General features: G+C 36.7%; 1 long non-coding RNA gene across 1 annotated transcript in view; it reads right to left on the reverse strand.

The window, feature by feature from the left end:
- LOC131037823 (uncharacterized) overlaps nucleotides 1-9,869 on the reverse strand; it is a 98,402-nt gene extending 88,533 nt beyond the window's left edge. The window contains exons 1-2 of the long non-coding RNA XR_009104307.2: nucleotides 9,471-9,869; nucleotides 9,053-9,144 (exon numbers count right to left, since the gene is read on the reverse strand). This is a non-coding gene — a long non-coding RNA (uncharacterized LOC131037823). The remainder of the gene's footprint in view (nucleotides 1-9,052; nucleotides 9,145-9,470) is intronic.
- Between the last annotated feature and the right edge of the window lie 1,918 nt (nucleotides 9,870-11,787).

Here is an 11,787-nt window from a genome sequence, read left to right on the forward strand (position 1 = left end):
TTCTTTTTAAAGTTTGTTCTTGCTGCTACAGTATGCATGAACAGTACCCGTGAACAGTGCGCATGAACAGTGCCGCGCTACAGTATTTGTGCTTGATTCTGATTGCAACTTTCATCTCCATCATCGAGCATCACTATTATCAGGTTCCTCTTGCAACTATTAGTAGTTAGTATTGAAATCTTAGGCATATAATTTTGCTGTTGTAAGTGATAACTTAGAATCAGATTTGGCATTGCTGTAGTCTTTTTGTAAGCCAATTAGTCTTGGCAAATCCATAGCAGCATTGTACTTAGGAATGAATTCAATAAAGAAGATATATGTTGCATACCATTTGTTTGACGAAATGTCCTTTTAATAGCATATATGATCAGCATAATAGTTGCATGTCAGTTGTTTGTTGAAATGTCAGTTGGCTATAGGTATGCATTCCATATCTAGTTTTCATGTATATGCATTGAAAATACCAAAAAGAACTGCACTCACATACTAGTTCATTGTAAGAGGTATTGTCAACATCATTTGTGAACTTCCTAAATTTCTTGGCAACTTTCAAAGTGTATCAAACAATCTGAAATACAAAAATCAGAATAGAGAAAGACAGCATACAAAGTGTTTGACAATATTCCTTGAGCCAAAATCAGTCAGTTTGGGCAAGGGATACTACAAAAATGAACATAGAAATCTCAAGAAAAGACCACTATGGGCCACCAAAACAGTAGAAGAAGCTCAGAGGTTTGCTGCTCCTTCTGGAACCTTCAGAGAAAGGAAAAGACCTAATAAATTTACTAGCTATGTTGCTCTTATGAATGATCTATCTAAAAACGAACCTGACGATGTAACAAATGCCCTTAAACATCAAGTATGGAAGGATGCTATGTCTGAAGAATATCAATCCATAATGAAAAATGATGTATGGGAAATCGTTCCTAGGCCAGCTAAGAAATATGTTGTTTCTTCTAAATGGCTTTTCAAGATCAAACATGCAGCAGATGGCAGCATTGAAAAGTATAAGGCAAGATTTGTGGCCAGAGGATTTTCTCAAAAGGAAGGAATAGACTATGAAGAAACATTTGCTCCTGTAGCCAGATATACCTCAGTAAGGACTGTACTAGCCATTGCAGCAGCAAAGGGATGGAAGGTACATCAAATGGATGTAAAGACAGCTTTTCTTAATGGAGAGATATCTGAAGAACACCTAGAGCAACCTAAAGGGTTTGAGATCCATCATGCAGAATCTCTTGTGTGCAAACTTAAGAAAGCTCTATATGGGCTCAAACAGGCTTCCAGGGCCTGGTATGAAAGAATTGACACATATCTATCAAAACTAGGCTTCTCTAAAAATGATGCAGATCCTAATCTCTACTACAAACAAAATAAAGGTGATATGCTAATAATGATTTTATATGTTGATGACTTATTAATCACAGGAGAAGATCACCTTATAGATCAATGCAAGAAAGAGCTATCCAAAGAATTTGATATGAAGGACTTGGGATTCCTTCATTATTTCCTAGGGTTGGAAGTATGGCAGAATTTTGATAACATTGTTCTAAACCAAGGCAAGTATACATTAGACATCCTAAAGAGATTTGGAATGCTAAACTGCGGACCTATGACCGCTCCAATGGAAACCAATCTTCATAAACTTAAAGAAGCAGCAGCTGAATCACCTTCTACTGACCCCACTCTATACAGGCAAATGATTGGGTCTCTTACGTATCTGGTAAATACAAGACCAGATATCTGCTATGCAGTAAATGCCTTGAGTCAGTTTATGTGTGAGCCAAAGGAGATACACCTGGTAGCAGTAAAACACATTATGAGATATTTACAAGGCACCTTAAATCTTGGTCTCAAGTATGAGAAAATTGATCTTAATCTACACAGATTCACAGATTCAGATTGGGCTGGAAGTGTGACTGACCGAAAAAGAACCTCTGGGTGTTGCTTCAGTTTAGGATCAGCCATGATATCCTGGATCAGCAGAAAGCAGTCTTCTGTAGCGCAAAGTTCCACCGAGGCCGAATACATTGCAGCCTCCATGGCTGCCCGAGAAGCAGTATGGCTTAGAAAGTTGCTTGTGGGATTGTTTGGTAATGCGATGAAACCTACTATCATCCATTGTGACAATCAAAGTTGCATAAAGCTTTCAGTGAATCCAGTGTTCCATGATAGATCCAAACATATTGAGATCCCATACCATTATGTACGAGACATGGTAGACAAAAATGTGATCAAATTAGAATATGTTAGTACGAGAGATCACACTGCAGATATTCTGACCAAACCACTTTCCAGAGTGAAGGTTGATCACTTCAAAAAGGGTTTAGGTATGATAGAAAGGTAATCTGCTTTGTAAATAAGATGTTGAAAATGTAAACTTCTTTTGTCATGTTGAGACATTCTGGGTTTTTACCCCCTGTGTTCATATCTAAAAAGTGACGATCTCTCAAATTATGAACTCTTGTATGCAGACATCATAAGGTGACGATCTTATGATTCTCAAACCAATTATCATGTTGGATCTCTAGTATGTCATGGATGTGCCATGATGGTGTTGTGATAAAACATTTGAATAAAATGTTTGTGCACATATCACAACCTGGATAAGATGAGAATTTAACCATCCTCATATGTTTATCCTCAGTATTGCGTGTTTAGGCAATACTGATATCACGTGTTTAGGTGATATCTTGTCATAATAAAATGATGAATCTTTTATATCACATGGTTGGGTGATACTCTATGTCACATACTTAGAGTAATGTTTTATATTTGTATCCTATGTTCTGATGGTACTTCATATCATATGTATAGATAATATATATTCTTGGAGACTGACATTTTTGGAAAAGAAATGTGATGCAGGTTACTTTATCTTCCAAAAGCTAAGAGGGAGTGTTAATGAATTAGTAGCTTCTGGAAGATAAGACTCTCCTAACTCATTAATCTCCTCTATTCTGTTATTAGTTTACTCATTCATGCTTTATGCTTATCAGACTATAACATTGGTCATAATTATCATATTGATATTGGATAATGATGGATTAGATTGACGACTTGCTTAACTATGTTAAGCGTCAATCTAAATGCTATCGGGTATTAACCCGATAGCATATAATGCTAACAGCTATTGCTATTGTTTACGTTATATTGATCCATTATCATATGCTTTGATACCGATTCATTATCGGGTATGTTTTAGATCTGTTACAATTAACAAATGATACCGATTCATTATCGGGTATGTTTATAAGCACTGTTACCATTAAACAATGATACCGATTCATTATCGGGTATGTTTATAAGCACTGTTACCATTAACAATGATACCGATTCATTATCGGGTATGTTTATAGCATCAGTTAGTTATGAATCGGTCGATGATTGTAAGAGTCACGACCAAGTGACATCTTGGTCGGACATGTCTAAAAAGACATGTCCGATCAAGGTGCCACTTGATCGTGGCCATCTTACTACTTATACTTCATTCAAATTAAAGGAGATGACATTGAAATCGATACATGTTCATCCTCCTTACCTGTAGTAAAAGACAGATACTAATATTAGTGTCATAGTCATAATATAAAATAAAAAGACACCATCCTGCATATAACTTGTCCATTAAATTGGAAATTACAATACTTTTACATAAAAAGTGTCTACTGTAGGGCACACTATATAAGTCCTCAACCTTGCATAAATATCATGCTACCAAGCTTTCTTCCAATAATACATGACAACCAAAAGGGCAAAATGTAGCATGCCCTCGTAAAACAAGATTTGTTAATTCAAAGACAAAAACTTGCAACAAAATGCCTAAAAATATTCAATAAAAGGTTAAGTGACTGTCAGAAGAATTGCATTAAGCTGCCTGTCCTCAATAGCAATATTCTTCCACCACCTGGATTTAAAGCATTACAATTAATTCCTTAGGCTAGTTGGCTAGTATTAGAGCCAATGAATATTTTGCTTCCACTAGCATTAAGACAAAAATTCTAAAAGTAACACATATGAGCTTTCACTAAACTTCCTTTGCTGGAATACACTAGGCCTTCCTAGGATACTTGTTAATCATGATCCTATATAAGCATATCTAGATGTATGTAACAAATCCCATTGTTCATATCACTAGATCCTAATATCACTTCTTATACTACAACATGAGAGTCGTGGCTTAGCAATATAGTGCTATAAATGCTACACCAGTAAGTAACAGTGTAAAAGTAACATAAAACTGCATTTACAAGCAACTATTCACTATGCACGGTATTTCTTTTATTGATTCCTTAATATTCCCTTCAAAGCTGACTCAGTTTTCCCAATGATCAAGCCTTTCTAGCAGACCAGCTCTTAAACTGTGAAATATCATTCTACTGTAGTAATTCACAGTTTCTGGAAGTGACCTTAATCCAAACTCAACCTAGAGCCTACACACATTGACAAGTCCTCAACCGAACCCTGGGTAGATATATACATTCTACTGCAGCCTGATCTAGCTTTATAGCTTAAGAAAACAAAATGCCATATAACATAGGATGTTTCCGTTTCATAGCTTACTACAATGGTTGATAACTTACAGTTGTGCTTTACTTATTATCCAGAATCTTTAATAACAAGATTGGTTCCCAAATAGAGGAGTATGCATATCAGCTATCGTTTTCTCTCAGGTTGAGTTTTATTAACAATGCTCATAATTGGACTTACTCAACACATACAACCACCTGCTGAACTGACTCCCTTAGACCTATTCCTCGAGCACCACTCAATGCAGCCTGCCTATGTATCCCAGCTTCAGTGAATCAGAAGAAGTCACAATTCACTTGCATTTAACAACTACCTCCTCTCTACTGAAAAGTAAGTAATAATTTCTTATAGGAACAATAATAATTTCTATATTTGAGTAGCAAAGCAAGCTATTGCTACTCAAATATGACATTTCCAGGGATCAAGTCTTGCTGAGTGCAAGGCCCCACCGGCATAAGGGATGAGACTGGGATCATGCCCCGGGTGACTTTGGCAGAATGAATACCCCTCCGTCCTTGGCTCTCAGCTGAAGAGGTTTCAGCCTAAGGCATGTGCTCCCATATCAGGTAGCTATGTGATTCTGCAGGATTAATATAAAACCCTCCAACAACAAAATAATATGAAATTTCCCTGTCATAAAAATTCAAATTCAAGGTACTGGAATATCAGAATATCTAGATGTATAGGACTCTTGAGTATTACTCAGTACATGTCTCGAATAATATCTTTTGTACTTTTAAGTAGATCTCAAGTGAGAAATTACTGGTTATCAAAGTCAGGATTTGAAAGACTGCTACGCATTAGTACAATTTAAGTGTCTTTATTACCTAACTTGGTCCCCAATGGAATCAACAGAATTACCATTGGTTTGAACTGTTCTAATACAGCTAAAGATTCAGGGTGATCTTAATGATAAGGAATAAGGCAACTTCTTGGTTCTTGCTGAAAGCCTTTTAAAACTTCATGAATAGTTCTCAAATTTATGAGTTGTAGTCAACTGAATGCTCGTGAAGAGGAGTCTTATGTAATCAATATCTTAACTCAGAAAATTTCATCACATTCCATACTTATGACAGAGATCACGTTGTACATGATAGGGCTGATCTTCACACTCTAGTATCATATCTACCATGATTGTCAGCATATGCAATCACAGTCATTATTAAAATGCTCGCATGACTTGTCACACATGCATTCACAATCACAGTTACAAAGTTATCTCACTCAAGAAGCAATCTTTAGTGCAGCAGTGAGTGGTTACAAAAGGGCATTTAAAACATCACCACAACAGTAAATAGGTAATTACTTTTACCAATGGTTACCTGAATTAAGGAGGACGGTTAATTTATGCAAACCAATTCCCTCCACTCACCATGTATGGCTGGCGACAGCATCTTTTGAATACTATCCTTTTTCAAGGAATAGTAGACATTCGCTGCACATTGGCTGCAGTTTACAGGGAGATCCCCCACTTGGTATTTTGAGTTGGGATGTATAAAACTATGCTGTCATATTATAAATCATATCTTCTGTAACTGTTTTGTTTTCCAATGAATATTTATTAAGAGTTGTATATTCTTTCTGCCTTAGTTCTTTTAAGTCTGCTGCATTTGTTTTTATCTGAAATTAGTTTAACAAGCTGAAGTTTAGAGATAAGAATCTGCATCAATCATTCTATGTTCTCTCTGTGGTACACTTACTTCAGTTATTATTTCAATTGTTGTTCTCTGGTAGTGTAGAGTTTATAGCAGGCACTTCACTACTTTATGGGGATTACGATCCCTGAATCTTTACATAGCATCTCCCTGACTCAGCCTCGCTATTCTTTGATTCTCCTCCATAAATTTGGGATGCAAGATTGCAATCTGGTCCTCTCCCCTCTTTCAACAAGGACTCAACTTCAAGAAAATTCATATCCTGAAGCTTTACTGGTCGATTCCATACTTTGCAGATCTCTTGTTGGGGTCTCCTCTATGTCACTGATATATTACAAAACATCTCCTTTACAAGGAATCTGGTTACTGGATTCGTGCAAAAACCTTGTCCCACTCTTAGGCAGTCAAGAACATTCTTTGCTACATCAAGGGGACTATATAGTTGGGTATACATTATACAACAGGGGCTGCACTAGTGTTGACAGTTTACCGTGATGCAGATTTAGTTGGTGATAGGGGCAGCCAAAAAAGCACATCTGGCTCTACATTCTTACTTGGTTCAGGGCCCATTCTATAATCCAATAAGTACATTAGAATAGACCAAAAAGAAGAACTGATCAATCTAAAGAGTTTTGACTGCTTAAAAAGGCCAAAGTTGATGAAACAAGTCAAAGAATACAAAATAGCCCCTTACACTAACAACTTAGCTTTCAGCAGTACATACTCTTCTACCTACTCCTTATATCATGCTTTGCCTGTATGTAGAAGTTAAAATACAAGTAATAATTAAACAATCAATACGAGACTTGAGGCATACCTTCTGAAGGTTGGCGAAAGCTCATAATGGTTTGTTTATAGTGAAAAAGGTCTCCAAAGTCACAAGATTCCATAATAAACATGCCTATCATCTAAACAACAACCAATATACCAATCGCTGTTCAAAATCTGGTACATGAGATTTTAATGCAATTTTCTCTTCTCGAGCAATTGGAAATTAGCCACTCACAACCGATGTGCCAAACATCATTAATACAAAAGTTTCTCATAGGTACTTTAATGAGTTTAAATAACTTCACTAACAGATTCATTGACCTGTGCCATGGCTCTTGTGACTCTAATCACAAATCTCTAATCTCATTGGCCTTATATAGAGTATACGATAAATAAACACTTTAACTACTGTTGTATGTGAAATTTGCCACTGGCTAAACTTTCCTGAGTGAGAATTTAGCTGCAAGAGTTCATAATCTCAAATCTAACCATAATACATTGGAAGCATGCTTGAGTTGGAGTAGTAATAGGATGTGTGACCTCCTGGGAAGACCCAATGCTTCACCTCTGTGAGCATCACCTAGATGCAATGACTACTAAGTGTTCCATTCATTCTCATGAGAGATGGGTTCTTGTGAACCACTACTCATGAATCGTGGGTCAATGAGTTTGACTCAAAAACTACACAGTTGAATCCTGATAGCAATATCACAATTTCACTTGATGTGGAAAATATCTCCTATTTATCAATTGATGAGCTAAAGGAGCTCTATAATGAATGGTTCATAAGGCACGATACTTGCTGAAGGTTTTACAAATGGGGTTGCAAGCAAAGTGGGATTAACCTTGGAGGAAACTCCATGGTTAAGCGCACTTGAGCTGGAGTAGTACTAGGTTGGGTGACCTCCTGGGAAGGCCCAATGCTTCACCTTTGTGAGCATCACCTAGATGCAATGACTGCTAAGTGTTCCATTCATTCTCATGAGAAATGGGTTCATGTGAACAACTATTCATGAATCATGGGTCAATGAGTTTGACTCAAAAACTACACAGTTGAATCCTGATAGCAATATCACAATTTCACTTGCTGTATAAAATATCTCCTACTTATCACTTGATGAGCTAGAGGGACTCTATAATGAATGGTTCATAAGGCACAATACATGCTTAAGGTTTTGCAAATAGGGTTGCAAGGGAAGTGGGATTAACCTTGGAGGAAACTCCATGGTTAAGCGCACTTGAATTGGAGTAGTACTGGGATGGGTGACCTCCCGAGAAGGCCCAATGCTTCACCTAGATGCAATGACTGCTAAGTGTTCCATTCATTCTCATGAGAGATGGGTTCTTGTGAACCACTACTCATGAATCATGGTTCAATGAGTTTGACTCAAAAACTACACAGTTGAATCCTGATAGCAATATCACAATTTCACTTGTTGTGGAAAATATCTCCTACTTATCAATTGATGAGCTAGAGGAGCTCTATAATGAATGGTTCATAAGGCACAATACTTGTTGAAGGTTTTGCAAATTAGGTTGCAAGGGAAGTGGATTAACCTTGGAGGAAACTCCATGGTTAAGTGCACTTGGATTGGAGTAGTACAAGGATGGGTGACCTCCCAGGAAGGCCCAATGCTTCACCTCTGTGAGCATCACCTAGATGCAATGAGTGCTAAGTGTTCCATTCATTCTCATGAGAGATGCGTTCTTGTGAATCACTACTCATGAATCATGGGTCAATGAGTCTGACTCAAAAACTACATAGTTGAATCCTGATAGCAATGTCACAATTTCACTTGCTGTGGAAAATATCTCCTACTTATCAATAATATGGTTTCTAAATAATTTCAGATTGATATTTTTGAGAAGGTTCATTTATTCTGTTCAAAAAGTAAATTCTGAACTGTAAAAGAAACTCGTTTATGTGCATATAGATGAACAAATCGAGCTGGCATTCACCTGCTGCTGGAAGTGGTCCTTATAAAGTTTAATAGAGTTGAATTAAACCATGTACATGCCATTAAATTATCAATGATTTATGTCAAAGGGATCTTTTGAATTACATAAATAAGAAAAATAAAAGAGGACAAACAGAATACCTTTCTTGCAGGAGTAAGCGTGCCTTCAACATCAAACAAAGCAATCATACCTTGCTTTCTTTGTGCCATTTTACTCAAGCAGTAAAATGTAACTGCAAAGGTCATAATGTAAGCCATTAACTTGAAGTGCAAAGGTTAAAAACCATTAACCAGGATTCATCATTAAAAGCCAGGTGACTTTCTTGTAAAGTTTATACACAATTTTCGGAAAACTTATGCGTCAAATACAAATTGCGGATTCAGAAAAAAAATTCTGCTAAACTGCTATAAGATATCTGGTTTGATCTGAATGTCACAGACTGAAATTTAATCCAGAGATTGCAACTTCAAATAGACGGTACATGGAGCCCATTAGAAGTTTTTTCTGTGACCGTAGAGAGGGAACAAGGGTTTTGAAAACCTTTGAAGTATGGCTTACAATATAAGCTGTAGAAGATTAAAAAGCTGGACTAGGTATGCAGAAGGGGATACCGATTTAGCAATTTCTCATTTTCTCAGATATGCTTGAAACTCTACGTCATGCACAAATTTGACATATATGTAAATCCTCTCTATCTCTTTCTCAGGACCTATTGTATGCCAATGAAATCCTTTATAAGTTTACAATCTTGAATCTTCCCAAAACAATTCAACCATGACAATTTTCAGAAGTCTTAAATTTATCCCCAAAAACTAATTTTACGTTCATAATAAAGCAAAAACTACTTTAACAGTTAGAATTGCCATTATCTAGTTAAAATTCCAGAAGTCATTCCGATAGAACTGGACTGCACACAGACCATATATTTCTTCCAGATGGTATTATCATGTTACCTAGTTAGCTGGGTCGGCCAGCAACTAAAAAATAGAGTGTTTTTTTAAACACCCTTAAATTTAAACAAACTAAAAACTAAAGTAGAATTTTTTTTAAAATGTAAATATAAAATATAAAATAAATTTAAAATTAAATTAAATTCATTTTTGAATTTGGGCGTCACTTTTGGGTTTTAATGTAATATCTGTTTTCCGTGAGTGGAAAGGAGACAACTTAATTAATTAAATAGAGTTCTTTTAAATTGATATTTTTTATTTAAGGATAACTAGCAATCGTACTTTGGTGTGCAATGGATACTTTGGAAGATCAATTATGAAAAAAATTGGTTTATTTTTGCATACAATTGTGTAGTACATGAGGTCAATTGATAGGCAAATTAGCAAATGATATTGTATGTGCAACAAAGGTCTAGAACCAAGATCCAAACATGACAAAAACAATACCATTGAATTAAGAAGATGACCAAGCTCCATAAGCAACATGATCACGTTATGTCTACAATAAAAAGAGAGGGAGAGAGAGGGATAGATAGAGAAGGAGGAGAGGGATATGAAGAGTAGAAAGTGAGAGATAAAGAGAGATGAGAGAGAGGAATAGATAAAGATGGAAGAGATAAATATATAAAGAGAGGGGGATAAAAGGATAAAGATAGAGAGGTAAAGAAGGAGATATATAGTGATAGAGAAAGATGGAGAGGTAATGAGATAAAAATAGAGGGAGAGATGGGAGAAGTATATAGAGATAAAGATAGAGAAGGGGGGAGAGGGCAATTATAGAGGGAGAAATATAAATAGGGAGATGTAGAGATATATGGGAAGAGAAAGAGAGAAAGGTGGAGATAAGGAGATAGAGGAGGGAGAAGAAGGGGGAGAGAGGGAGAAATAGTTCAATACATATAGGTTGAGGGGGAGAGGGGGAGATGTAGATCTAGATGGTGATATAGAGAGATAGAGAGGGATAGGGAAAGAGATAGAGAAAAGGAGAGAGCTAGAGAAAGATGCATATAGAAAGAGGTATTGAGAGGAGTGAGAGGGAGGGAAAAAGAGAAAAATAGAGAGATAGAGATAGAGTAGAGAGATGGAGGGAGAGATGGAATAATAGAGAGAGATCTAGAGAGAGGGATTTAGAGATAATGAGATTAGATAGAGAGGGAGAGGAAATGTAACACAGATAAGTTACAGAGAGAGGGAGACAGGTAAAGAGATAGAGATAGATATGGGGAGGGAGAGGAATGTGTGTGTATATGAGTGAGAGAGAGATGGAGAGGGATATAGAGAGAGAGATGGAAGAAAGAGAAATAGAGAGAGCAGAGAGAAGTGGAGAAATATAGAAAGGATTGTTAGAGAAAAAGGGAGAGAGGGAGAGATAGAGATGGAAAGGAGAGATAGATATAACTTTGGAAAGATAAAGAAGGTGAAAAATAGATAGGAGAGAGGAAGGAGCTCAGGAGAAATATAGATAGAAAGAAAATGAAAATGAGAGAGGGGGAGATGAAGAGATAGAAAGATAAAGATGCGGTAAGTGATATATAGAGAGTATAGAGAGGGTTAAATAGATAGAGTAGGAGAGATAGAGAGAGTGGGGAGAGGTAGAGTCGGAGATAGGGAGGGAGAAACATGGTGTGCGTGTGTGTGTGAGTGTGTGTGAGAGAGAGAGAGAGAGAGATAAAGATAGAGATAGGGCGAGAGAAATAGGGAGCGTGTATGTGTGTATAGATAGAGAGGGGATAATTAGAGAGATGTAGAAAGATGCAGTGATAGGGGAGAGAAGCGGGATGAGGTAAGGAGATAGAGAGAGGGGAGCGATGGAGAGGAATGTAGAGATAGATATAGATGGAGAGGGAGAGATAAATAGAGAGAGGAGAAAAAGATAGAGATATTTATTTGATTAACTCATGTTTCTCATATCATATGACTCCTTA

This window comes from Cryptomeria japonica, chromosome 3, assembly GCF_030272615.1.
Source record: "Cryptomeria japonica chromosome 3, Sugi_1.0, whole genome shotgun sequence".
Classification (NCBI taxonomy): domain Eukaryota; kingdom Viridiplantae; phylum Streptophyta; class Pinopsida; order Cupressales; family Cupressaceae; genus Cryptomeria; species Cryptomeria japonica.